The sequence below is a fragment of the Amblyraja radiata genome, chromosome 25 (genome assembly GCF_010909765.2).
Source record: "Amblyraja radiata isolate CabotCenter1 chromosome 25, sAmbRad1.1.pri, whole genome shotgun sequence".
Lineage (NCBI taxonomy): Eukaryota > Metazoa > Chordata > Chondrichthyes > Rajiformes > Rajidae > Amblyraja > Amblyraja radiata.
Window position 1 is genome coordinate 12,797,448 of NC_045980.1, and position 25,099 is coordinate 12,822,546.

At 47.4% G+C, this 25,099-nt stretch overlaps 1 protein-coding gene and 1 long non-coding RNA gene across 2 annotated transcripts in view; both read left to right on the forward strand.

The window, feature by feature from the left end:
* The window catches only part of tmem132c (transmembrane protein 132C), an 815,186-nt gene that overhangs the window by 64,759 nt on the left and 725,328 nt on the right, over positions 1-25,099 (forward strand). The window lies entirely within an intron of this gene.
* LOC116987289 lies at positions 1,841-6,546 on the forward strand. The gene is made up of 3 exons (XR_004415688.1): positions 1,841-1,863; positions 5,788-5,792; positions 6,377-6,546. It is a non-coding gene; the product is annotated as an uncharacterized LOC116987289 (long non-coding RNA).

Consider the following 25,099-nt stretch of genomic DNA (forward strand, 5'->3'; position numbering starts at 1 on the left):
TTCTGCGAGACTGCTGAAAATTAGCCTCTCTGAAGAAGGAAGGTGATTTTACTTCAATCTTTCCTGAAGTGGCAGCGCCTTGTGGCAGCGGCCACCTGCAGTCCATCTGGCTTTTCTTTCTTTCTTTTGTCTTTGTTGGGAATATGTTTTTGGTTTTATTTTAGCTGTGTATATGTGTGTGGGGGGGGGGGGGGGGGGTGGTAGGGGAAACCTTTTAATCTCTTCTCTGAATGGGGGACGCAACTTTTAACTTGTCGTGTCTCCGTTGTCGTTGGGCCTAACATTGTGGAGCTGGCGGCCTCCATCTGAGGGCTCCAGTCGTAAAGCCTGCTGTCTCACCATCGCAGAGCTGGCTGACTTCGGAGCTGTTGCGACTGCGACCCGACTTCGGAGCTTAGGAGCTTCGGCCACGGGCCCTGTGAACGGTGGAGTCGGGAGCTCGCAGGTCGGTTGCCTCGATGTTGCAGCTTGGCTGCCTGACCGTGGGAGAAGAAACATAGAAACATAGAAACATAGAAATTAGGTGCAGGAGTAGGCCATTCGGCCCTTCGAGCCTGCACCGCCATTCAATATGATCATGGCTGATCATCCAACTCAGTATCCCGTACCTGCCTTCTCTCCATACCCTCTGATCCCTTTAGCCACAAGGGCCACATCTAACTCCCTCTTAAATATAGCCAATGAACTGGCCTCGACTACCCTCTGTGGCAGAGAGTTCCAGAGATTCACCACTTTGTGTGAAAAAAGTTATTCTCATCTCCGTTTTAAAGGATTTCCCCCTTATCCTTAAGCTGTGACCCCTTGTCCTGGACTTCCCCAACATCGGGAGCAATCTTCCTGCATCTAGCCTGTCCAACCCCTTAAGAATTTTGTAAGTGTCTATAAGATCCCCTCTCAATCTCCTAAATTCTAGAGAGTATAAACCAAGTCTATCCAGTCTTTCTTCATAAGAAAGTCCTGACATCCCAGGAATCAGTCTGGTGAACCTTCTCTGCACTCCCTCTATGGCAATAATGTCCTTCCTCAGATTTGGAGACCAAAACTGTACGCAATACTCCAGGTGTGGTCTCACCAAGACCCTGTACAACTGCAGTAGAACCTCCCTGCTCCTATACTCAAATCCTTTTGCTATGAATGCTAACATACCATTCGCTTTCTTCACTGCCTGCTGCACCTGCATGCCCACTTTCAATGACTGGTGTACCATGACACCCAGGTCTCGCTGCATCTCCCCTTTTCCTAGTCGGCCAGGGCAAAGGACAGGGAAGAGTTAAGACTTTTGCCTTCCATCACAGTGAGGAGGTGTTTGGAGATTCACTGTGATGGATGTTTATGTGGAATTGTGTTAATTGTGTGTCTGGTCTTGTTTTGCTGTTATGACTGCAGGAACGAAATTTCGTTCAAATCTTGCTTGTTTGAATGACAATAAAGGGCAATTGAATTGAATTTAATTGAATTTTAACTGCAAGTCTTATCTTCAGGTCGACACTTCAGTTGACACAGACGGCAGGTGCTGGGTCATGATCAAAACACAATGTGCTGGAGGAACTCAGTGGGTCAGGTGGCATCAATGGAGGGAATGGACAGGAGATGTTTCAGTTCTGGACCCTTCTCCAGTCTGACCCACTGAGTTCCTCTCATACTTTTTATATTTTGCTCTTTCAACAAAACTGCTTTTATATTTGGACACTGAGAGTGCCTTTTTCATTTGAATGTTTAGGTCAAAGTACCATGGACTAAAACGTTTGTCTGCGCCCAGTTAATTAAATTGAATAAGGGGGCACGGTGGCGCAGAGTGGCACGGTGGCACAGCAGTAGAGTTTCATTGCCAGAGTCCCAGGTTCGATCCTGACCACGGGTGCTGTACAGAGTTTGTACGTTCTCCCCGCGACCGTGTGGGTTTTCTCCGAAATCTTCGGTGTCCTCCCACACTCCAAAGTCACACAGGTTTGTAGGTTAATTGGCTTTCTATAAATGTATATTGTCCCTAGTGTGTGTAGGATAGTGCAAGTGTGCGGGGATTACTGGTCGGTGCGGACTTAGTGGGCCGAAGGGCCTGTTTCCGCGCTGTATCTCGAAACTAAACTAAACTAATCTAAACTCAAATGTCCGCCAAGAACACACACATAGTCAGGATTGAGTCAGGTCTCTGGCGGTGGCTCTACTAGACGAGCCATTAGGTGTGGGCTGCTTTGTAACACCCTTGTCACCTTCCACAGCACATGCGACACAGAGCGTGAGGTTGTACTTCGTGGTTTTTTAAAGCAAAAGTTGTTAGGTTCTTGATTAATAAGTGTGTTGAAGGTTATGGGGAGAAGGCAGGAGAATGGGTTTGAAAGAGGAAAATTGACCAGCCATGATTGAATGGCGGAGTAGACTCGATGTGTTGGATCCTTTTAGAAACCGGAACAGCCAGGGAAAACCAGAGGAGAACGTGCAAACTCTGTTCAGACTGTCTGAACTCTCAGTCTGAAGAGTCTCGACCCAAAACGACATCCATTCGTTCTCTCCAGAGATGCTGCCTGACTCACTGAGTTACTCCACCATTTTGTGTCTGCCTTCGGTGTAAACCAACATCTGCAGTTCCTTCCTACACAAGCGTGTCGATGGTTGGTTTTAAACAGGTATTTGTACCCAGAGTGCAGACTCAGAGGGAGAGGGAGAGAGATAAAGAGACTGATACCCTGTGGAGAGCCCAGGTCAGGCTAATCTGCCAAGCTTCACCTACAACTACACCAGACCTGGAAGGCAGGAGCTGGTGGTTCTGGAACGCATCCTGCATGACATTAAAAGGACGATTGATGTCCGTTGTGCCCCACATTCCCCTTTCTCTTTCCCGAGTCGCTCCCAGCTGTGACGGGGAAAGTGGCCAAGTTTGGGCGACTGGGAAAGTGGCCAAGGAGACGTTTTCCAAAAGGGACGGGCTGCAAATGTGAGAACATCATTTGGCTCCGCTCTCTGCAGCTTCCCGGCAATTGGCAGGGGAAGAGTTGGCAGCGTCCCAGAATGGGTAATTTGTCTGGCTTGTAAATTGGGAGGAGAATGCGTCATGAAGAGAATTAAAGAAAGGCCGAGATAACTTAAATCGTTGGCGGAACTCAGAATCTTTTTATATCTGAATTCACCAGTACGTTCTCTGTCGCACCCAAAGACTTCTTTACATAATGCTGGCAGTGAACTTTAGCTGAACTAATCACGCTTATTGTTGGTGGATAGTAGAGCTTCTGCCTCACTTGGTAATAAAGAGCGGATGAATCTTCTCCGCATTGAGGTGCAAACAATCCCGTTTGTTTCAATTTGAGGTTTTTCCCAGGCTTGCTATAGCTCGGAGATACAAGGAACTGCAGATGTTGGTTTGCAAAAAAAGGTGCAAAGTTCACTGAACGTTATCAATTCCCTTCTCAATAGATGCTGACTGACCCCATGTAATCTTTCAATATTGTTTTGACTTATCGGCAGCAAGGTGGTGCAGCGGTAGAGTGGCTGCCTTACAGCACCAAAGGACCCGGGTTCGATCCTGACTACAGATGCTGTCCGTTTGGAGTTTGTATTTTCGCCCCGTGGCCTGTGTGGGTTTTCTCCGGGTGCTCTGGTTTCCTCCCTCATTCCAAAGACCTGCAGCTTGGGTAGGTTAATTGACATCTGCAAATTGTCACCAGTCTGTAGGATTGAACTGGTGTGTGGATGATTGTTGGCACGTGCAGACTCGGTGGGCCGAAGGGCCTGTTTCCACGCTGCATCTCGAAACTAAATGAGATTTCCAGCAACTACAGGTTTTTGTGTTGATATTTCAGACACAAATGCTGATAGCGTCAGGCATTTGTAGCAGGCCGGTCTCTGTACATGTGAGTGAGCTCCACGCTCTGGGCTCATCTGTTTTAGACCAGATTTTATTTGGAAACATTCATTGCTATCTTGAAGCAGGAGCTTTACTAGCATTAGTATGTTTCTGACCTTGAATAATCATAGGTCTATACGTTCAATAGAGTCACAGGCATGATTTTTATGTACTAAGCAATTGAATGAACGCAAGATCAAGTCAAGAGTGTTTTATTGTCATATGTCCCAGGTTGAACAATGAAATTCTTACTTGCAGCAGCACAACAGAATATGCAAAAAGACGAAACCAATGCCCCCAAGTTGAAGGTACACAAAATTGCTGGGGAAACTCAGCGGGTGCAGCAGCATCTATGGAGCGAAGGAAATAGGCGACGTTTCGGCCCGAAACGTCGCCTATTTCCTTCGCTCCATAGATGCTGCTGCACCCGCTGAGTTTCCCCAGCAATTTTGTGTACCTTCGATATTCCAGCATCTGCAGTTCCCTTTTGAACCCCCAAGTTGATGCAGTTTTTGGAGGTGATAGTGTTTAATAACCTGATGTTTGTAGGGAAGAAGCTGTTCCTGAACCTGGACGTTACAGTTTTCAGGCTCATATACCTTCTTCCCGATGTGGAGTGAAATGAGTGTGTGGCCAGGGTGGTGTGGGTCTCTGATGATGCTGGCTGCCTTTTTGAGGCAGCGACTCCCGTAAATCCCTTCGATGGTGGGGAGGTCAGGACCCGTGATAGACTGGGCAATGCTGACCACATTATCCATTGATAAACTAGCATTTCTGTGCCTGTGTGGCTCACAATGTAAGATAGATTGAAGTAGTATTTTCTTAAGTAATCTCTCACCACCTCCAACTCCCATCCCCTCCCAAGCTTCACAGTTCACAACTCTCAATCCTTTTGTCTCAGACTGTTTTTCACGTCTGGCCTTTGTCCAGGCATTAGCCTGTCTGACTGAGAGTGGTGGCCAATGTGAGATGTGCCATTTTTGCCACAGATGGGGCAAAAGGTGCTTGACTTTGTAGGCTGCGGGCACAATGGCATGTAGCAAAGATCCTATATCGGAGCAAGATAGATCACTCCTTCTAAATGCAATGGGCTGACGTGTAGTACGCAACGGAACGGAACGTGGGCCTTTTTTTCATCCATGTCCGTAACCCGACCCGACTCGCAGTGTAATCAACGTTGCGGGGGAGCAGTTTGTGTGAATAAATTATAATTCTGAAAATGAGGAGAAAATATTTACCAAATAACTTTTATTTTTACGAGGATGTTTCCGTAACCGGCTTCCGTCTCCGCACTAGTTATCTTAGCTCCGCTGTGGGATCTTTGGTGCGGAGACGGAAGCCGGTTACGGAAATGGGGCCAAAATTACCCATGAGTCTGCCCATGACCATAGTACCTCTTTTTCGTCGAGTGATCCATCTTGCTTGCTATAGGATCTTTGGCATGTAGTGTGTGGAGTAATATTAAGAATATGCATTGAGGAGCAGGGGGAAGAGGCTACATTGGACGGGACACAAGGAATTGCAGATGCTGGAATCCTTCATAAAACAAAGTACTGGAATACAGGCAGTATCTGTGGAAGGAATGGATAGGATAACCTGAAACATCGTCTATCCATTCCCTCCACGGATACTGCCTGGCCTGGCTGAGTTACATTGTGTTTTATGCCCCTGTCCCACTTAGGAAACCTGAACGGAAACCGCTGGAGACTTTGCGCCCCACCCAAGGTTTCCGTGCGGTTCCCGGAGGTTTTTGTCAGTCTCCCTACCTGCTTCCACTACCTGCAACCTCCGGCAACCGCCTGCAACCTCCGGGAACCGCGAGGAAACCTTGGGTGGGGCGCAAAGTCTCCAGAGGTTTCCGTTCAGGTTTCCTAAGTGGGACAGGGGCATAAGCTTACATTTTGACATTGATTGTGTTCACAGTGTTTCTTTGCACCATTGTCACTTAGGTCTGGTTACCAAGATGATCAACTGAATCTCAGCAGTTCTACCATACTGTTTTGATATTAAAGAGGCATTTTTAATGTTACTAATATTTGGGACGGAGCAGCGGCAGAGCTGCTGCCTTACAGCGCCAGAGACCCGGGTTCCCACTTGACGATGGGCGCTGTCTGTACGTTCTCCCTGTGTCCACGAGGGTTTTCTCCGGGTGCTCCGGGTTCCTCCCCCACTCCAAAGACGTACAGGTTTGTAGGTTAATCTGGGCTTCGGTAACAAAATTGTAAACTGTCCCTAGTGTGCATGATGGCGCTGGTTTATGAGATGATCGTTGGTTTGTGCGGACTCGATGGGCCGAAGGGCCTGTTTCTGCGTTGAATCTCTAGAGTCTAAAAGTGTAAAGTCGCTGCATGTTTGTCTTTTAAAATAGTATTTGTGCCACAGCTGGTAAATTGCAGAGCGAATGCCCAAAAGGAACGAAATCCTACCTCTAAATCACAAGACGAATGTCGGAAGATAAGCACATTCAATAACCAAGGGTGGCACAGTGGCAGCGGTAGAGTTGCTGCCTTACTGTGCTAGAGACCCAGGTGATGACAGTATGGAGTCTGTGCGTTCTCTCTGTGGCCAGCGTGGGTTTTCTCCTGGTGCTCCGGTTTCCTCCCACACTCCAAAGACGTGCAGGTTTGTAGGTACGTTGGCTTCTGTAATTGTCCGAAGAGTGTAGGAACGAGTATGTTGAACTAGATTAAATTGTAAAATTGTCCCTTGTGTGTGTAGGTGAGTGTACGGGGTGATCACTGGTGGGCCGAAGGGTCTGTTTCCACGCTGTATCTCTAAAACTAAAATTAGATAAATTAGAGCTTAATGATTGGGGAGAAGTCACCATTATTTTTTAAATTGTGCTTTGAATGTGTAAATGTAATTAAACTTACCCTATTGCCACCTGTGCTTGACATGTCGAAAAGAAACCAAACCCACCGATTTAATAGGAATCTGAGGGGTAACCTTTTCACACAAAGGGTGGTGGGTGTATGGAACAAGCTGCCAGAGGAGGTAGTTGAGGCAGGGACTATCCCAATGTTTAAGAAACAGTTAGACAGGTACATGGCTAGAACAGGTTTGGAGAGATATGGACAAAACGTGGACAGGTGGGACTAGTGGAGCTGGGACTTGGCCGGTGTGGGCAAGATGGGCCGAAGGGCCTGTTTCCATGCTGTATAACTATGTGTAGTCCATAGGTACAAACACCATGGACGATAGTGATAGGTAGCAAATATGACCGAGACATGGATGGAAACACAATGCACATAGATAATGTTTCCCAACAGGCCGTGGCCGTGGACTGGCAACGCCTTTAATGAGGCGCCGCCGTCTCGATGCCTCCCGGATCACCGCGTAGAAGCCCAGGTCAGGGCCCGGCCGGATGGAGGAGCCGGGGCCTCGCGGGTAGAAGCCCGGGTCGGGCGAAGCGGCCGATGGAGCTCGCGGCTGGGGCCCGGGTCAGCACCACGAAGGCGTGAAATGGGGCGGCGGCAACCGTGAAGCCTCGCGGCGGCGGTGAAGCCTCATGGGTCGGCCCGCAGTTGACAGTCGTTGAGAGCGTGGAGGATCACCGTGAGGGGGAGGGGAAGAACAATGGAGGATCCTGCGTGGGGGGGACCCATCATGAGGGAGGTGGGGGTAGAACAATGGACAATAGGGTGGAGGAGACAATGGGGACCGGGCGTGGAGGAACCGCTGTTGAGAGGGGGGGGGGGGGGGGGGGGGGAGGGGGTGGAGGACGGCGTGCTTTGTAACTTTGTCAGCACCGTAGGTGGCTGCTATTTGTATACATTGTGTTTGCAAGCAAAGCATCTCACTGTGCCTAGCCACGTGTGACAATAAAGTATTCCTATTCCTTTAATAAACAAAACCAATTCAATAAACTACCACAGCTCAGCTGGAAGTAACCAACTTTGATAACTGTAAATGCTACAACTAGCTTTTAAAGTGGTGGTCTCGGAGATTGCAAGCGAGAGAGTTCAATTGGTGTGGGCAGCGGCACTTGTTGCCTTGAAGGGACTGATTCGAGCCATGATAAATCCTGGATTGTGCCACGGTAAAGCTAACCGGACATTGTTCTTACAGAAAATGGATATTGGAAACGAGGAACTGTTCAAGTGTAATACTTCATGGCGCTAGTCAGACCGCATTTGGAGCATTGTGAGCAGTTTTGGGCCCTGTATCTGAGGAAGGATGTGTTGGCTCTGCAGAGGGTCCAGAGGAGGTTTATGAGAATGATCCCAGCAATGAGTGGGTTTACATGTGATGAGCTTTTGATGGCACCTGGGCCTGTACTCGCTGGAGTTTAGAAGGATGGGGGGGGGAGGGGTCACATTGAAATTTACCGAATAATGAAAGACCTGGATTGAATGGATGTGGAGAGGATGTTTCCACTAGTGGGAGAGTCAAGGACCAGAGGTCATAGCCTCAGAATTAGAGGGCGTTTGTTTAGGAATTAGATGAGGAGGGATTTCTTTAGTCAGAGGGTGGCGAATCTATGGAATTCATTGTCGCAGAAGGCTATGGAGACCAAGTCAATGGATATTTTTAAGGCAGAGATAGATAGATTCTTGATTGGTATGGGTGTCAGAGGTTATGGGGAGAAGGCAGAAGAATGGGGTTAGGTGATTGATCAGCCATGAGTAGATGGCTGAATAGTGTTGATGGGCCAAATGGCCTAATTCTGGTCCTCTCACTTACCATCTTATGAATTTATGAAAGAAAACCATTTTGTTACCAAAATGTCAATGCTTGTACAGGCAGCTCGTGATTAAGTTATGTATTTTTTTTTTAACTCGTTAGTTCCTTTAATACTGTAAAGAGGGGTCATGAACACACTGTGTCTTTACTACTATTTATTGATAATACACAAACGTTGCTGCCCTAGCTGTACGTGGTCTGTCACAGGAGCTAGAGAGAGATCAATGGGTGGGGAGGTTGCAATTATACTTCTGATATGGGGAGTGGTTAGTAGTGGTGAGGTCACTATATTAAAGGTACATGCACATGTCATCTACAAATACCAAAGCTTGATGTACGTGCTGGTATTTTTGGAATAACGTGCTCAGATTTACTGCTGACAGTATAGCCGCGTAGATGTATAACATGCTCGTTATTTAATCACTCTCCACTTTTCAAGCACGTACCCCTGTGTAGAATGCAAGGTGTCTCGTGTCCACCTTTGTTGGCAATGGATGAAGAGGGAGGTGATTCACCAGCTCTCAGAACACAAAATGCTGGAGTGTCTCAGTGGGACTTGAGTCAGAAGAAGGTCCCGACCTGAAATGTCACCTATCCGTGCCCTCCGGAGATGCCGCCTGACCCGCCGAATTACTCCAGCACTTTGTGTTCTATGCAAGATCCCAGCATCTGCAGTTCCTTGTGTCTGCACCAGCCCTCACTCATTTCTCTCGTACATACTGATTAACACACTCTGATTTTCCCGTCAATCTGTAGCAGTTAAAGGTGGCACAGTGGCACAGCTGGTAGACCCGCTGCCCCATAGCGCCAGAGACCCAGTTCAATTGTGACCTCGGGTGCTGTCTGTGTGGAGTTTACATGTTCTCCCTATGGCCGTGTGGGTTTCCTCCACATACTCATGTTTCCTCCCGCATCCTGAAGATGTGTGGGCTATTAGGTGAATTGCGCTCTGTAAATTGCCTCTAGTGTGTGAGGAGATGCTAAGAAAGTGGGATAACTATTGCCCCTGTCCCACTTAGGAAACCTGAACGGAAACCTCTGGAGACTTTGCGCCCCACCCAAGGTTTCCGTGCGGTTCCCGGAGGTTGCAGGTGGTTGCCGGAGGTTGCAGGTAGTGGAAGCAGGTAGGGAGACTGACAAAAACCTCCGGGAACCGCACGGAAACCTTGGGTGGGGCGCAAAGTCTCCAGAGGTTTCCGTTCAGGTTTCCTAAGTGGGACAGGGACATTAGAGCGCGTGTGAACAGGTGATCGATGGTCGACATGGACTCAGTGGGCCGAAAGGCCTGTTTTCATCCTGCATCTTTAAATTAAACTGAAAGTAACGTGACAACCAGCAGGGCAGTGAGATGTGGGAGGAATCATGAACTCTCGCAGTCAGAGGATGAACAGACAAACTCCTCACAGACAATCCTATATGTTGGCGAGACCAAGTGAGGAGTGGCCGATCATTTTGCTGAACACTTGCGCTCTGTCTGCCTTGGCCTACGTCATCTCTCGGCTGCCAAACACTTTAACTCCCATTCCCACACTGACCTTTCTATCCTGGACATCCTCCATTGTCGGAGTGAGCCAAACGTACATTGGAGGAGCAGCATCTCATATTTCCCATGTGCAGCTTACAACCCAGCGGTATGATTATTGATGTCTCTAACTTCACGTAACCCTTGCATTCGTCCTAGTAGTTTCACTGTCGTCCGGCCTAGTTTCACTGTTTGTATCTACTCATCATCACCTTCTCCACAGCCAACAATGGACCATTGTGGGCTCCACCTTTCCTTGATCAACCTTGCTGGCTTTGATTTGTTATTTCCATACCTTTCATTCATTTGCTCTTTGTACCTTTTCATACCTCTAGTTTCCCTCTCCCCGACTCTCTGTCTGAAGAAGGGTCTCGACCCGAAACGTCACCCATTCCTTTTCTCCAGAGATGCTGCCTGACCCACTGAGTTACTCCAGCATTTTGTGTCTGTATCAAGTCAGGATGGAATCTGTGTGGCTGCACTGCCTTCTCTGCCCCTGTTTCACTCTCCAAAGATAATAAATAGCAAATGAGACAGCTACAAACAAACTTTGCATTGCAGTTTTTCATCACTGAAGAAACTGCCTTGGGAATGGTCTTTTGAATTTTATTTTAATAGAGGCCAATGAAATTATTTAGAAAGAAAATATATTGCCTCTTTAAAGGATGTTCTTTAAGGATAACCTAGACCAGGGGTCTCCAAACTATGGCCCGCGGGCCACATCCGGCCCGCCACGGGATTTTATCCGGCCCGCAGCAAGCTCTTAACACGTAGGGGGGGGGGGGGGGGGGGGGGGGGGGGGGGGGGGGGACTAGGACCCAGCAAAGCCAGACCACGTGTGATGGGTGTGGGTGTGAGTGTGAGTGTGGGTGGCTGTGTGAGTAAGGGTGTGTGAGTGGTTGTGTGTGTGGGTGTGTGTGTGAGAGTGTGTGATTGTGTGTGGGTGTGTGGGTGAGTGTGTGGGTGTGAGTGTGTGGGTGAGTGTGTGGGTGAGTGGGTGTGATTGTGTGTGGGTGGGCGTGTGAGTGTGTGTGTGGGTGTGTGTGATTGTGTGTGGGTGTGTGTGTGTGGGTGGGTGTGGTTGTGTGTGTGTGTGTGTGTGTGATTGTTTGTTGGTGTGTGTGTGGGGGGTGTGGGTGGTGGTGGTGGGGTGTGTGTGTGTGTGGGTGTGTGTGTGTGTGTGGTCTGGGTGGTGTGGAGTGGTGTGGTCGGGGTGTGTGTGGGTGCGTGGGTGCGGTGTGTGTGGGTGTGTGTGATGTTGGGTGTGTGTGGGTGAGTGTGTGTGTGTTGTGTGTGTGGTGGTGTGGGTTGAGTGTGTGTGTGTGTTGAGTAGTGTATGTGTGTGTGAGTGTGAGAGTGTGTGGGTGTGTGGTGGGTTGTGTGCGTGTGGGTGGTGTGGGTGGTGTGTGTGGTGTGTGTGTGTGGGGTGTGATGTGTGTGTGTGTGTGAGTGTGTGTGTGGGTGTGTGTGTGTGTGAGTGTGTGTGTGTGTGTATGTGTGTGTGAGTGTGTGTGTGTGTGTGTGTGTGTGTGTGTGGGTGGGTGTATGTGTGAGTGTGTGTGTGGGTGTGTGTGTGTGTGACATTTCTTTATTTTTTCCTACGGCCTGCAAAAATATGCCAAATATATAATGTGTGGCCCTCATGCCGAAAAGTTTGGAGGCCCCTGACCTAGACAATTGATTTCAGTGGGAAAACTCAACGCGATAAGTTTCCGTGGGTTTCAAAGTCATTTATTTACTTTGCTAGCTTGATGCTGGCAACAGCAAAAAGCCGTGGTGTGTAGTGTGGGGCTGGTTGACAACGACACTTCAATGGGGGAACACAATGTACCAGACGCCTGCTCTTGAGATATATCTTCACTTCAGAACGTAGATATCATCTCAGTATTTATCGAGCCCAGTCTGGCACAACATATGCAGGTTCACTGAAGAATTGGATTGAGGCATGAAATATTATTGGATAATTTGGCTCTTGTGACTGTGAGCCTTCGGTACTAACTGATCCCTTTCAGCAACTGTTCCTGCTTGCAGATAAAATTGGAAGAGTACCTTGATATTCTGTCCCCTTTTTCTAACTCCTTCCAGGTACTTGAATCGAACACTTCACACAGTGCTGCTGGCATGCTGTTAGTGCCAATGGAATAGGCTCATTGTAGGCTACCTTCATTTAACTATCAGGACAAGAGGTAAATCAGTTTAGATTTAGGTCGGTACTGAACCTCCCCTTGGTGGATTCCTGCTCATCGCTGCTTTGAGATAAGAGCAAACATTTTGAGCTTCGCTCTTCCAATCCCTTGTTAATTTCTGATTTAATTAAATGGCCTAACGTGAACGAGGTCTGCAGCAGATTACTAAAAAAACGTGTTCGAAGTCACGTGCGGGGAGGAACAGCAGATGCTGGAGCAACTCAGCTGATACTGGCAGCATCTCTGGAGGAAAGGAATTGGTGACGTTTTCGGGTCGAGACGCTTCAGGGCTCGAAATTAACGGTTGCCCGGTTGCCAATGGCCACCTAAAATCCCGCCGGGCAACCTAAAAGCCGTGTCATTTTGCCTGGCTTGGCAAGCACCCGGGACACCTGCCGTTCAACTCTGAGCGGGCCCCCCTCTCTATCTCTCTCTTTGTCACTCTCCGTCTCCGCCCGCCATCCGTGTCCGGGTCTCCTCTCTCCGGCCACCTTGCACACGGCCAGCACATCATCGGCCACCCTGCACATGCGCACTGCCACGGCAACTGGTCGCTTCCGGGCACTTTCTCCCTCCCTTTGCATTGTGGGAGATCTGGCCGCCATTGCTGACTGGTCGCCACCTCGCCGCGCCCGCTGAAAACCAACGCAAAATATGGAAACATAATACAAAGGTTGCCCGGCTGGAAACAGAGAAAAAAAGTTAAGTTAGAGCCCTGCCTTCAGACTGAAAGATAGAGGTGGGTGCACCTGTTGACGGCCCTGATTTTTTTCAGTTCTTTTCACGACTCCAATTTTACCCTTTCTAACCTTTTGTCTACCTAAGAATCAGGGCTAGACCATTTAGGACTGAGATAAGCAAAAACCTTTCCACCCAGGAGTTGTGAATCTGTGGAATTCTCTGCCACAATAGGCAGTGGAGGCCAATTCACTGGATGTTTTCAAGAGAGAGTTAGATTTAGCTCTTAGGGCTAACAGAATCAAGGGATATAGGGAAAAGCAGGAACGGGGTACTGATTTTAGATGATCAGCCATGATCATATTGAATGGTGGTGCTGGCTCGAAGGGCCTAATGGCCTACTCCTGCACCTATTTTCTATGTTTCTATGAGTTGACCACACCAGAAGTACTATTTGTCTAGTGTTGTCACCCCTACTTGGTGAGTGGATGGGTGAAACGGGGGGTTGTTTAAGTTACTTTTAGAATTCAATCAGAAGAGAAAATACATTAACGGCTCATTTGTCATGCAAATGTCAGATCATTTAATATTTTATAATCTGAAATCTAATTTTATTTGAGGTTCAAGTAAATTCCATGTGGTAATGAAATGAACTCATTTGAAGGAAGAATTTGAAGAAACCATCTGGGAAGATGGTGAAGAAGAAGATGACTTCTTAAAATAAATTAAAACTTTACATGCAATTTTGCGTTTGAAATGACACTAGTTACAGTGCTTTCGGTACATTTAAAATACAAAGATCCCACTCGGAAATGGTCAAAGAGTCGAATTTAGTCATTTCATTTTTTTTCTCTCTGCAAATTAATGTTTGTGTTTTATGGTTTTGAAAACATATGGTAGACCTCATGCCAAGTATTTTTGAGAACATTTCTCTTTTATTCATTGTTCCTGTCTGACAAAGACTGCCAACTGTGAATGCATTGACTAGTTTAGTTTAGTTTGGAGATACAGCGCGGAAACAGGCCCTTCGGCCCACCAAGTCCGCGGCGACCAGCGATCCCCCTGTACACCAGCACTACGTCACACACTGGGGGTAATTTACAATTTTTACCAAAGCCAATTAACCTACAAACCTGCACGTTGCTGGTGTGTGGGGGGAAACCAGAGCACTCGGAGAAAACCCACGCGGTCATGGAGAGAATTGTACAAACTCCGTACCGATAGCACCCATGGTCAGGGTACATCCCGGGTCCCTGTAGAGTTGCTGCCTCACTCCTGTGCAACTGTGCCGCCAGCATTTGAAATATTATTTTTTCTCTCTAAAGAAAAGTTTGTGTTTTATGGTTTTGAAAACATATCGTAGACTTCATGCCAAGTATATTTGAGAACATTTTATTCTTTTATTCATTGTTCTGGTCTGACAAAGACTGCCAACTGTGTACGTATTGATCCAAGTCACATCGCGCTGTGTTTGTTGTCCATGCGCGAGGTGCGGATACAAAGCAACTCTTGCCTGAAGCAGCCTCAGAGACTCATAGTCGGCAAAAAAAACATACATTACGCATAATTCATATATAAATTCCACAAGAGTGAGATGAAAAAGACTGTGCAAATATCAAGGAATGAGTGCAAAACACAAATCAGAAAAAGTTTGGGTGTCACGGTGGCGCAGCGGTAGAGTTGCTGCCTTACAGCGTCAGAGACCCAGGATCGTTCCTGACCACGGGTGCTGTCTGTACGGAGTTTCTCGGCATGGGTTTCCTTGAGGTGCTCTGGTTTCTTCCCTGCATTCCAAAGACGTGCAGGTTTGTAGGTTAATTGGCTTCTGTAAATTGGCCCTTGTGTGTCAGAACTAGTGTATCTGGTCGGTGTAGACTTGGTGGGCCGAAGGGCCTGTTTCCGTGCTGTATCTCTAAACTAAGTAAAACTAGATGATTACATCTATAGGCTGAGCCCAGGGCAGGCCATCTGAGATGTCCTGAATGATTCTAGGTCATGGTGGCAAGTAGTGGAGAATTAAAGTCACTGAACAGTCCCTGAAAGATACTTTTGCATTTCAATTGGGATCCCTGGAGAGGCACATTCACGCGGAGGCACATCAACCTCAGAGGGAATCAAGAACCAGGGGATATAGGTTTGAGGTGAGGGGAAAGATTCAATAGGAACCTGAGGGGCAACTTTTTTACACAAATGGTGCTAGGTGTATGGAACGAGCTGCCAGAAGAGGCAGATACTAGCACAAAGTTTAAATAAAACAGTTGGACAGGTACACGGATGGGACAGGTTTAGAGGGATATGGGCCAATCGTAGGCAGGTGGGACTAGTGTATATGGGGCACGTAGATCGGCGTGTGCAAGTTGGGCCGAAGGGCCTGTTTCTACGCTGTATCTAAGGCTGCCTACATCTATTCACCTCATTGTTGCTGCCACTCCAAATCAAGACTTCTTGTAAGAGCTAAAGCATTGTTCGCGATGGGAGCTTTTGTGGTTGTGCTTGTGTGGAGCAGGAGGATGAGCGAGAGTCTGATGCCAAAGTATCAGACCTCAAAGTTCAATGGGACTCCTTAGTGAAAGAGCAGTCAATATCCCTTACAACAATCAGAGCAAAGTGGAGCCATGTAACTGTGACGCAAGACATCCATATTTCATTTAATCATTCAGTTTTCAAATCCATCAAGTCATCGGAGACAGCAAATCTGTAATCAGTAAATAGGCTCTGTACTGCCACATGCTCTAAACGTCACCTTCATTGTCTAATGTTGTACTGAGGGAATGAGATTTGCTGTTGTAAATTAATAATTGATTAATACCTGCTATTGTGGAGAATGGGTAATCGCCAACTGTTGATGTACATGGTTTTAAGCAGTTTGGAATATTTATGAATTTTACCAGGTGATGCTTTTAAAATGGTGTCTGTAGATTGGAGGAAAGTAAATATTACCCCATTGCTTTAGAACGAGAAAACAAAACTAACAGTCCCCTCTTAAAACTCGGTGAACCCTGGCAATAATGTTCCACGAGGGGCGCGGGTGGGGGAGGCCGTGGCTGCCGTTATTGCAAGAGGTACAAACTAGCAAAAATGGTTATAAAGTTCTGGAGAAGCTCAGTGTGTCAGGCAGCATCTCAGGAGGACGTGGATAGGTGACATTTTGGGTCGGGTCCCTTGTTCAGACTGATTGGAGCAGCAGGAAGAGAGATGGGGGTGAGACAAAGCCAAGTGGAGTCTGAAGAAGGGTCTCAACCCATAACATCGCCCATTCCTTCTCGCCAGAGACGCTGCCTGTTCTGCTGAGTTACTCCAGCATTTTGTCTATTTCCAGGAAAGTGATAGGTGGATAGAGATGAGGGGTCTTTGACAGGCAGGTGGGTGGACAAAGGCCAGAGATGGGGAGAAGACATAAGGCTGGGGCAGCACAGTAACGCAGCAGTAGAGTTGCTGCCGTAACACGCTAGAGACCCGGGTTCGATCCTGACTGTGGGTGCTGACCATACGGAGTTTGTACATTCTCCCTGTGACTGCACCCTAGTGTGTAGGGATGGTGCTAGTGTATGGGGATTGCTGGTCGGTGTGGACTCGATGGGCCGAATGGCTTGTCTCCGTGCTGTATCTCTAAACTAAACTAATATAGTGAGAAGTGGACTGAAATTGAGGCGCTCCAATTTCTTCATAAATCCAACTTCAGAGAATGAATTAGTGTGCAACTGAATAGTTTTACTATGTTTCTGTAGCGGGCACATTATTATAATTAATGGTGTGCAATATCTTTGCAATCATTCCTGTTGACCTTATCTTCCTCATTCCATGCTATAATGTTGACCTGGTGTAGATTCTCATCCTTGTTGAGATTTGAACTGATTTTATTTTATTAGATCTGATCTCTGGATTGCCACTAATGCTAAAAAGCTGAAAGTAAACTAAAAATGCTTGAAATAGTCACAAGTCCAGGCAGAGAGGAACAGAGCCAACAGAGCCATCAGAGCCAATTGTCCATCAGAACTTATAACTCATCCCAGGATATTCCCAGACTGGGCAATTCCCAGGAGGAGGGTGTAGTCTAACAGTGGGATTTCTACGTTGAACTCAGCATGGAATCCAATGGAGCGGCTCTAATTTCCACAGATTTGCCCGATCATTTACTGGGAGATTGGACATTGAACAGACAGGGCCTTCAGTCCTCAATGTCCGTGTCGAACATGGTAACAAGTTAAACTAAATCTCCTCTGCCTGCACGTGATCCATATCCCTACATTCCCTGAGTATCCATGTGCATAACCCAAAGCCTCTTAAACACCACTATCATATCTGGCTCCTCTACCACCTCTGACCCAGTACCCACCACTCTCTGTGTTTAAAAAAACCCATCTTGCTCACCCCCTTTAAACTTTCCCCATCTGACCTGAAAACTATGTCTTCAAGTCTTTGTTTTTTCCGCCCTGGGTAAAAGATGCTGTCTTCTCCATCTATGCCTCTCATCATTATATAAACTTCCACCAAGTCTCCCCTCACCCTCTGGTGCTCCAGATAAAACAATCCATGTCCAACCTCACTTTATAGCTACGATAGACACAATATCCTGGTGTAACTCAGCGGGACAGGCAGCATCTCTGGAGACAAGGAATGGGTGACGTTTCAGGTTGGGACCCTTCTACAGACGTCCCAACCCGAAATGTCACCCATTCCTTAGCTCCAGAGATGCTGCCTGTCCCACTGAGTTACGCCAGCATTTTTTGTCTTTCGTCGGATTAAGCCAGCATCTGCAGTTCCTTCACACACACTCTTTTTATAGCTTGAACACTCTAATCCAAGCAGCATTCTGGTAAACCTCTTCTGCATTCCGTGTAAAGCTCCCACATTCTTCCCGTAATGGGGCGACTAGAACTGCACACAATATTCCAAATGCAGTTTAACTAAGGTTTTATCGAGCTGCAACTCGGCTTGTATTCGCTAGAATTTAGAAGATTGAGGGGGGATCTTATAGAAACTTACAAAATTCTTAAGGGGTTGGACAGGCTAGATGCAGGAAGATTATTCCCGATGTTGGGGAAGTCCAGAACTAGGGGTCACAGTTTAAGGATAAGAGGGAAGTCTTTTAGGACCGAGATGAGAAAATCATTTTTTACACAGAGAGTCGTGAATCTGTGGAATTCTCTGCCACAGAAGGTAGTTGAGGCCAGTTCATTGGCTATATTTGAGAGGGAGTTAGATGTGGCCCTTGTGGCTAAAGGGATCAGGGGGTATGGAGAGAAGGCAGGGAAGGGATACTGAGTTAGATGATCAGCCATGATCATATCGAATGGCGGTGCAGGCTCGAAGGGCCGAATGGCCTACTCCTGCACCTATTTTCTATGTTTCTATGTTTACACTACTAGCTCGACTGGTGAAGGTAAGCTACCATACGCTTGCTACATCCATGCTCACCTGTTGAATCCAGGTGAAGTCGGCAAGTAGAACAAGCCGAAGATAGACACAAAATGCTGGAGTAACTCAGTGGGACAGGCATCATCTCTGGAGAGAAGGAATGGGTGACGTTTCAGGTCGAGACCCTTCATCAGACTGATGTCTGATTTCCTTCTCTCCAGAGATGCTGCCTGGCCCGCTGAGTTACTCTAGCATTTTGTGTCTATCTTCGGTTTAAACCAGCATCTGCAGTTCCTTCCAACACTAGACCAAGCCCATTGGAATGTAAAATGTACAATGTAATTACATTTTCATAGTCCAAAATCAGTGAAATGAATTAATTAAGTGGATGTGCTACAAGTAAGTGTATTAGAATTTATATGACTATGCCTGTAATCCATTCTTTGGAGTTAGAATTTCACATCCTGCAATAATTGAAAGTTACTGAAGCAAAAATGAGCTTAAAACAGTAAAAGTTGAAATGATATTTTATTCTCTCTTTCAATATTAGATTTGGTTTATGCCAGCAAGGACAATCTCTAGCATCTGTTGTTAGCACTTAAGTTTTGTTATTTACAACTGATATTTACTTCCTGTTGATTTAAAAAATAATATATAGATTCAATTAATGACTGTAGAGTAAGGTGATCAAATGTTAATGCAGGCTGAAGACTTTCAGAGTGTCATTTCATCTCTCAGTCGATGTGGATCACCACATCCTGGGAAATTTGGTACTGGAAGCTCCTTCATTGGAATTTCTTTCCCTGCAGAAGAATCTTGCAGAGTAGCATGCGTTACCCAGATGTCTGTCTGTCTGTCTGTCTGTCTGTCTGTCTGTCTGTCTGTCTGTCTGTCTGTCTGTCTGTCTGTCTGTCTGTCTGTCTGTCTGTCTGTCTGTCTGTGTCTCTCTCTCTGTCCCCCTCTTTCCCTCTCTCGCTCCCCTTCTCCCTCCCCCTCTCCCCCCCCTCTCTCCTTCTCTCTTCCCTTTCCCCCCTCCCCCTTTCCCCCTCTCTCCCCTCCGTCCCCTCTCCAGTCTCCCCTGCACACACACAAATCCCTCCCTCTCTCTCCCTCCCCCTCTCCCTCCCCCTCTCTCTCCCCCCTCTCTCCACCTCTCTCCCCCTCCCTCTCTCTCTCTCATTCTCCCCTCTCTCCCTCTCTCTCTCTCCCTCTTTCTCTCTCCACCTCTCTCCCTCTCTCCCTCTCTCCCTCTCTCTCTCTGCCTATCCCCCCCTCCCTCTTCAGAAGAGCTTCAGCTAACTCTTCCTCCGTCTGCAGAACCTGACGCACAGCACATGTCGGCTGCAGCAGGAATGTTGAAGTGATTTGTAAAACAATGTTTCCCGTTACCAGTCCCAGGGTAAAAATGCCTTTTAGAGAGAGAGAAAAAAAAAAAGTAAAGGTGAAACAATTGAACCTGCTGAAATGTGTTCACATGGACAGGAAATGTTTGGTTAGTAAAGTAATCTGAAAAAATAGAATTTATTACAAACAGCGCCACGGGCCAAGTAAGGTATGGCTGACCTTGAGAGAACACTACCTATATTTAAGCGGTAAATGTGGTAGAAAATGTAAATTTAACAACAAACATCAGAAAACTAGAGGATGAGAAATCACAGAGTGGAGTAGCTAATCGTCTCGTGGGACACACTAACCAGGTCATTGTAACAGTACTAGGAATTCAATCTTTTAAACGTATTTATTCAATATAGATGTAATGTTTTGATAAATTTAAGCGTACTTCAAATTCACTCGAGTGCTTTCCGTGCGGGCTGCATAAATTGAATTATCTTTTAAAGCAAATTTACATATCATAATAATAATAATAAAAACGGGAAAAGTTCACAGATGTCGGAAATGAGCCGTGGGAGTAGAAAATATTTAGTGGATCGGGATGGATTCTGCAAGTTATTTTCCTGCTGACAAAGAACTTAGAACATAGAACAGGACAGCACACAGGCACGGGCCCTTCGGCCCACAATGTCCGTGCCGACCATGAGGCCAAGTTAAACTGATCACATCTGCCTGCACATGATCCATATGCCTCTATTGCTCAGAGTTGCATGTGCCTATCCAAAAGCCTCTTAAACGCTTCTGTTGTATCTGCCTCCACCCCTATATGGGCGGCACAGTGGCGCAGCGGTAGAGTTCCTGCCTTACAACGCCAGAGACCCAGGTTCGATCCTGACTACGGGTGCTTTCTTTGCGGAGTTTGTGCGTTCTCCCTGTGACCGCGTGGGTTTTCTCCGGGTGCTCCATTTTCCTCACACATTCTAAAGTCGTGCACGTTCGTAGGTTAACTGGCTGCTGTAAATTGTCCCTAGTGTACAGGACAGGACTAGTGTGCGGGGTGATCACTGATTGGCGTGGACTCGGTGGGCTGAAGGGCCTGTTTCCACACTACTGTGTAAACTAAACTAAACCTTCCAAGGTGGTGCCTTTTTTATTGTGTAAAAAAACGGCCCGCTTACCTCCTTTAAACTTTCCCCCTCTCAGCGTATAGCTACGCTCAACAATGCCCATAGGATGCACCATCACAACATTACTCCACAGATGCTGACTGACCTTTTGAGTCTCCCAGGGTGTTCCTTTATTTACTGGCGTGAAGCACCCCCCCCCCCAGTGAGATAGAAACTGCAAGCGTTGTGCTTGTAGTTTAGTTTAGAGATACAGCGCGGAAACAGGCCCTTCGCTCCATCCAGTCCGTGCCCACCAGCGATCCCCGCACACTAGCTTTATCCTACACACTAGGGACAATTTACAATTGACAATTACCCTGCAAACCTGTACGTCCTTGGTGTGTGGGAGGAAACCGGAGCACCTGGAGAAAACCCACACGGTCACAGGGTGAACGTACAAACTCCGTACAGACAGCAGCCATAGTCAGGATCGAACCCGGGACTCTGGCATTGTAGGGCAGCAACCACCGTTGTGCCACCATGCAGCCTTTGTTGTGGACTTCAGCTTGATTCAGCCGTGCTTTTCATTCAGTGTAGATGGAAGACAACAGGGATGGTAAAATTACTGCACCTGGTTGATTTGCAAAATGCCTGTGTTTTGCAGGATTTGATCCCATTTGTGTGTGTGTGTGTGTGTGTGTGTGTGTGTGTGTGTGTGTGTGTGTGTGTGTGTGTGTGTGTGTGTGTGTGTGTGTGTGTGTGTGTGTGTGTGTGTGTGTGTGTGTGTGTGTGTGTGTGTGTGTGTGTGTGTGTGTGTGTGTCCTCGCCGATTTACTTGCTTGGAAAGCAACAAACAATTTTGCCTGACAAAGCATTTCTGGCAAATTGATTTAGTATAATGGATACTCGCACATGGGTGGATTTGCCCTTCACCATTTGCAAATTTTTTTTTCAATAAAGCTTCATGTATTCAATTCAAAATTGATATTGTCACACAGGAGACATTTTCTGCAGCTCCTCGGATACGGGGAACTGAAACAGCATTGAATTTAAACTGGGGCCACTGGAGACGGCAGTGCCTGGTCTCTGAGAGAACAAATAGGGACCGGTCGTGGGATGGCGGGGGTGGCGGGGGGGGGGGGGGGGGGGGGGGGGGCCGAGACCAAAGACGGACCATTGGCAACTACATTGCACACTTTGTAACTTTCTCAGCACCCTCTACATGACGACTCTTTACATACTTGTTCGTGGTTTACAAAGCAAAGAATTTCATTGTGACATGTCACGTGTGTGGTAACAAAATATCAATCAATCATTCAGCAAATCAATTTTAAGCCGAAAAAAAAAAAAACCCCAAGCTGCTGGGGGAAGTCAGCGGGTCAGGCAGCATCTGTGGAGGGAAATGGACAAATTCTGTTTCAGGTCTGGGCCCTTCATCGAGAGTGGACCAGAGGGAAGGTGGTGAGAGGAAGGGTGGGACTAAAGCTGAACAGCACCTCATACTGCACTTGGGCAGCTGACAACCCAGCGGCCTCAACGTTGACTTCTCTAATTTCAAGTAACTTCTGCATTCCTTCCCCTCCCCTCCCCTCTCGCCCCCCTGCCATCCCCCACCCTAGACGTCCACTGGCCACATCCTTGTATCCCTCTAGTTGTCAAATCTTCCTCAGCCAACAATGGGCCATTGTGGGCTCTGCCCTTCCCGGGGGCGTCTGTTGCCGGCCCTGATTTGTTCTGGCCTTTACTCATCTCCAGTTTATTCCCCTCACCCCACCCCCACCCCCACCACCTCTACTTCACTCTGAAGAAGGGTCCTGGTCCAAAACATCATCCATCCATGTTCTCCAGAGATGCTGCTTGACCCGCTGGGTTACTCCAGCATTTTGTGTCCCTCCTTGGCAGGTGATAGGTGGGTCCTGGTGAAGAGGGGTGGGTGGGCTGATGAGTCAGCTGGCGAGGAGAAGGGTGAAGATGGTCGTCAAAGCTGGAGGAGATGTGAAGGCAACAGAGGGCTGCAGATGGTGGAAGCTGATAAGAGAGGAAGATGAGGGGGTGATATGGAGAACCGAAGGAAGGGATGGGGATGTGGAGGGAGGGGTTATTTGGGATCTGGGGTGGTGGGGGGAGGGGGGTTAGGGATGGGTGAGAAGCAGAAGGAAATGGTGGAGGTGGGGAATTGTACTGGGTGACGGGGGGGTGAGAGTGGGAGTGACCAAAGCGGTGTGTATACGTCGACCTTTAGACTTTAGAGATATAGCTCGGAAACAGGGCCTTTGTCCACTGAGTCCACGCCGACCAGCGATCCCCCCCATACACTAGCACTATCCTACACACTTGAGGCAATTTGCAATTTTTTTAAACCAACTAACCTACAAACGCTTTAAGAGGCTGTCCCACTGCGGCGACCTAATCCGCGAGTTCTGGCGTGTTTGCCCTCGACTCATATTTGCAGCATGATCGACACGAGGTCTTGGTTCTTGGTTTCTTGGTCCTCCAAAATATTCCAAATGGAATTTAAACTGGAGGTGGTGGAGGGAGGACTTAAGCCAGGGAGGTCTTTGTAACTTTCCTTCATGCTCAAGAGTAATCCCCGCGTACTCGAGGCCTCAGCTAGGTCTGGTTGAGGTAGGTCGTAGTAGGTCGGCATGTTAATCGTGGGTAATCGAAGGTAGTTAAAGGTAGTCGTAGATAGTCTTCAACATAGTCGAAGGGAGGTCGAGGGAGATCGAAGGAGGTCGTCTTCACTCTCCACTATTCAGTGTCCAATTTTCCCGAAGCTAGTCGAAGCTAGTCTTCAACATAGTTGAAGGAGGTCTTCAACATAGTCGAAGGAGGTCTTCAACATGACATTTTTTCAAACTCTCCTGAACTCTTCTAAACTCGCCAATTAGGTCGCCGCAGTGGGACAGCCCCTTAAGTCTTTGGAGTGTGGTAGTAAACTGGAGCACCCGGAGAAAACCTACATGGTCACAGGGAGAACGTATGAACTCCGTACATACGGCACCCGTAGTCAGGATTGAACCCTGGTCTCTGGTGCTGTAAGGCAGCAACTCTACCGCTGTGCCACCGTGCTAACCTGCGTTGATCAGAAGGAGAGAGGAGGTGTGGGGATGGTACCTGGAATTGGAGAATTCATTGGGTTGTTGGGTGAACAAGTGGAATACAAAGTGCTGTTCTTCCAGTTTGCCCATGTACTGCAGATTCCAGGCTCAGAGACAGTTTCTTCCCAGCTGTTATCAGGCAACTGAACCGTCCTCTCACCAGCTAGAGTGCGGTCCTGACCTCCCATCTACCTCATTGGAGACTCTTTCATTGGACTTTATCTTGCACTAAACGTTATTCCCTTTATCCTGTATCTGTCCACTGCGGACGCCATGATTTCCGAACCGTATCTCTAAAGCGAAAACTAAAACAGAGTTGAAAGTGTGTGTTCCAATAATCGTCTCTTATTTTAGCCGTGTGTTCCTTAAAAAACGTTTGTGTGCAGTCAGGAGGGCAGCGTCAGTCAGGAGACCCTCTCGGGGCTGATTAGTGGTGTGAAAAGGCCAGCAAGAAGTCAGCTCTCCAAAGCTGGCAACATCCAGCAATTGAAGGTGGATCCCAGCAGATTTGGATAAGCACAAGAAGACAGGGTTCAGTAGCTGATGATAACATCCGACTGTTTCTTCAGCCCTCCTGCATCGGTTTACGCATGTACTCCGGAGTTCAGAGTGCTATGAATGTAAATTATGTGAATGTAACACAAGCACCTTTAATGTTGTTTCAACAATGTACGCCAGAGCTAATGAGGCAATATCTGTTCCTCTAACAAGATGAGCGCCTAATGGCCAGGCATGAAATGTGAGAGACTCAGCCAGACATAAAAGAGCAGCCTTGATATTTCATCGAGTCATACAGTGTCGAAACTGGCCCTTCGGCCCAACTAAGTAGTAAACTGCCAACTTGAATAAACTGTGGATTTTGCTTATGTCTTTTTTTGAGAGCTCAACCATTGGGGGAAGATACTGAGGATTGGGAACAGTGAATTCCTGCAGTAGGTATAAAGGGTCCACCATACACCAGCTGGCAATGCAGGCACTTCCCCGACGTACGTAATAAAATCGCACTTACATAAGCAATTCTTTAAGCCCATTGACGCCCATATGATCTCTGTGTCGGTGTCCTCGCGTGGTCTCCACGTAGAAGCTCCCACAAGGTCACCACGTCAGGGGTCCCATGAGGTCTCTGGGCAGAGCTCCCATCTTGGTCTCCACACCGGATCTCCCCCCCGTGGTCATGAGTCAAGAGTGTTTGATCGTCATATGTCACAGACAGAACAATGACATTCTCATTTGCAGCAGCACAACAGAATATGTAAACATAGTAATCTGTAAACAATATAATAAATGGGAAAAAG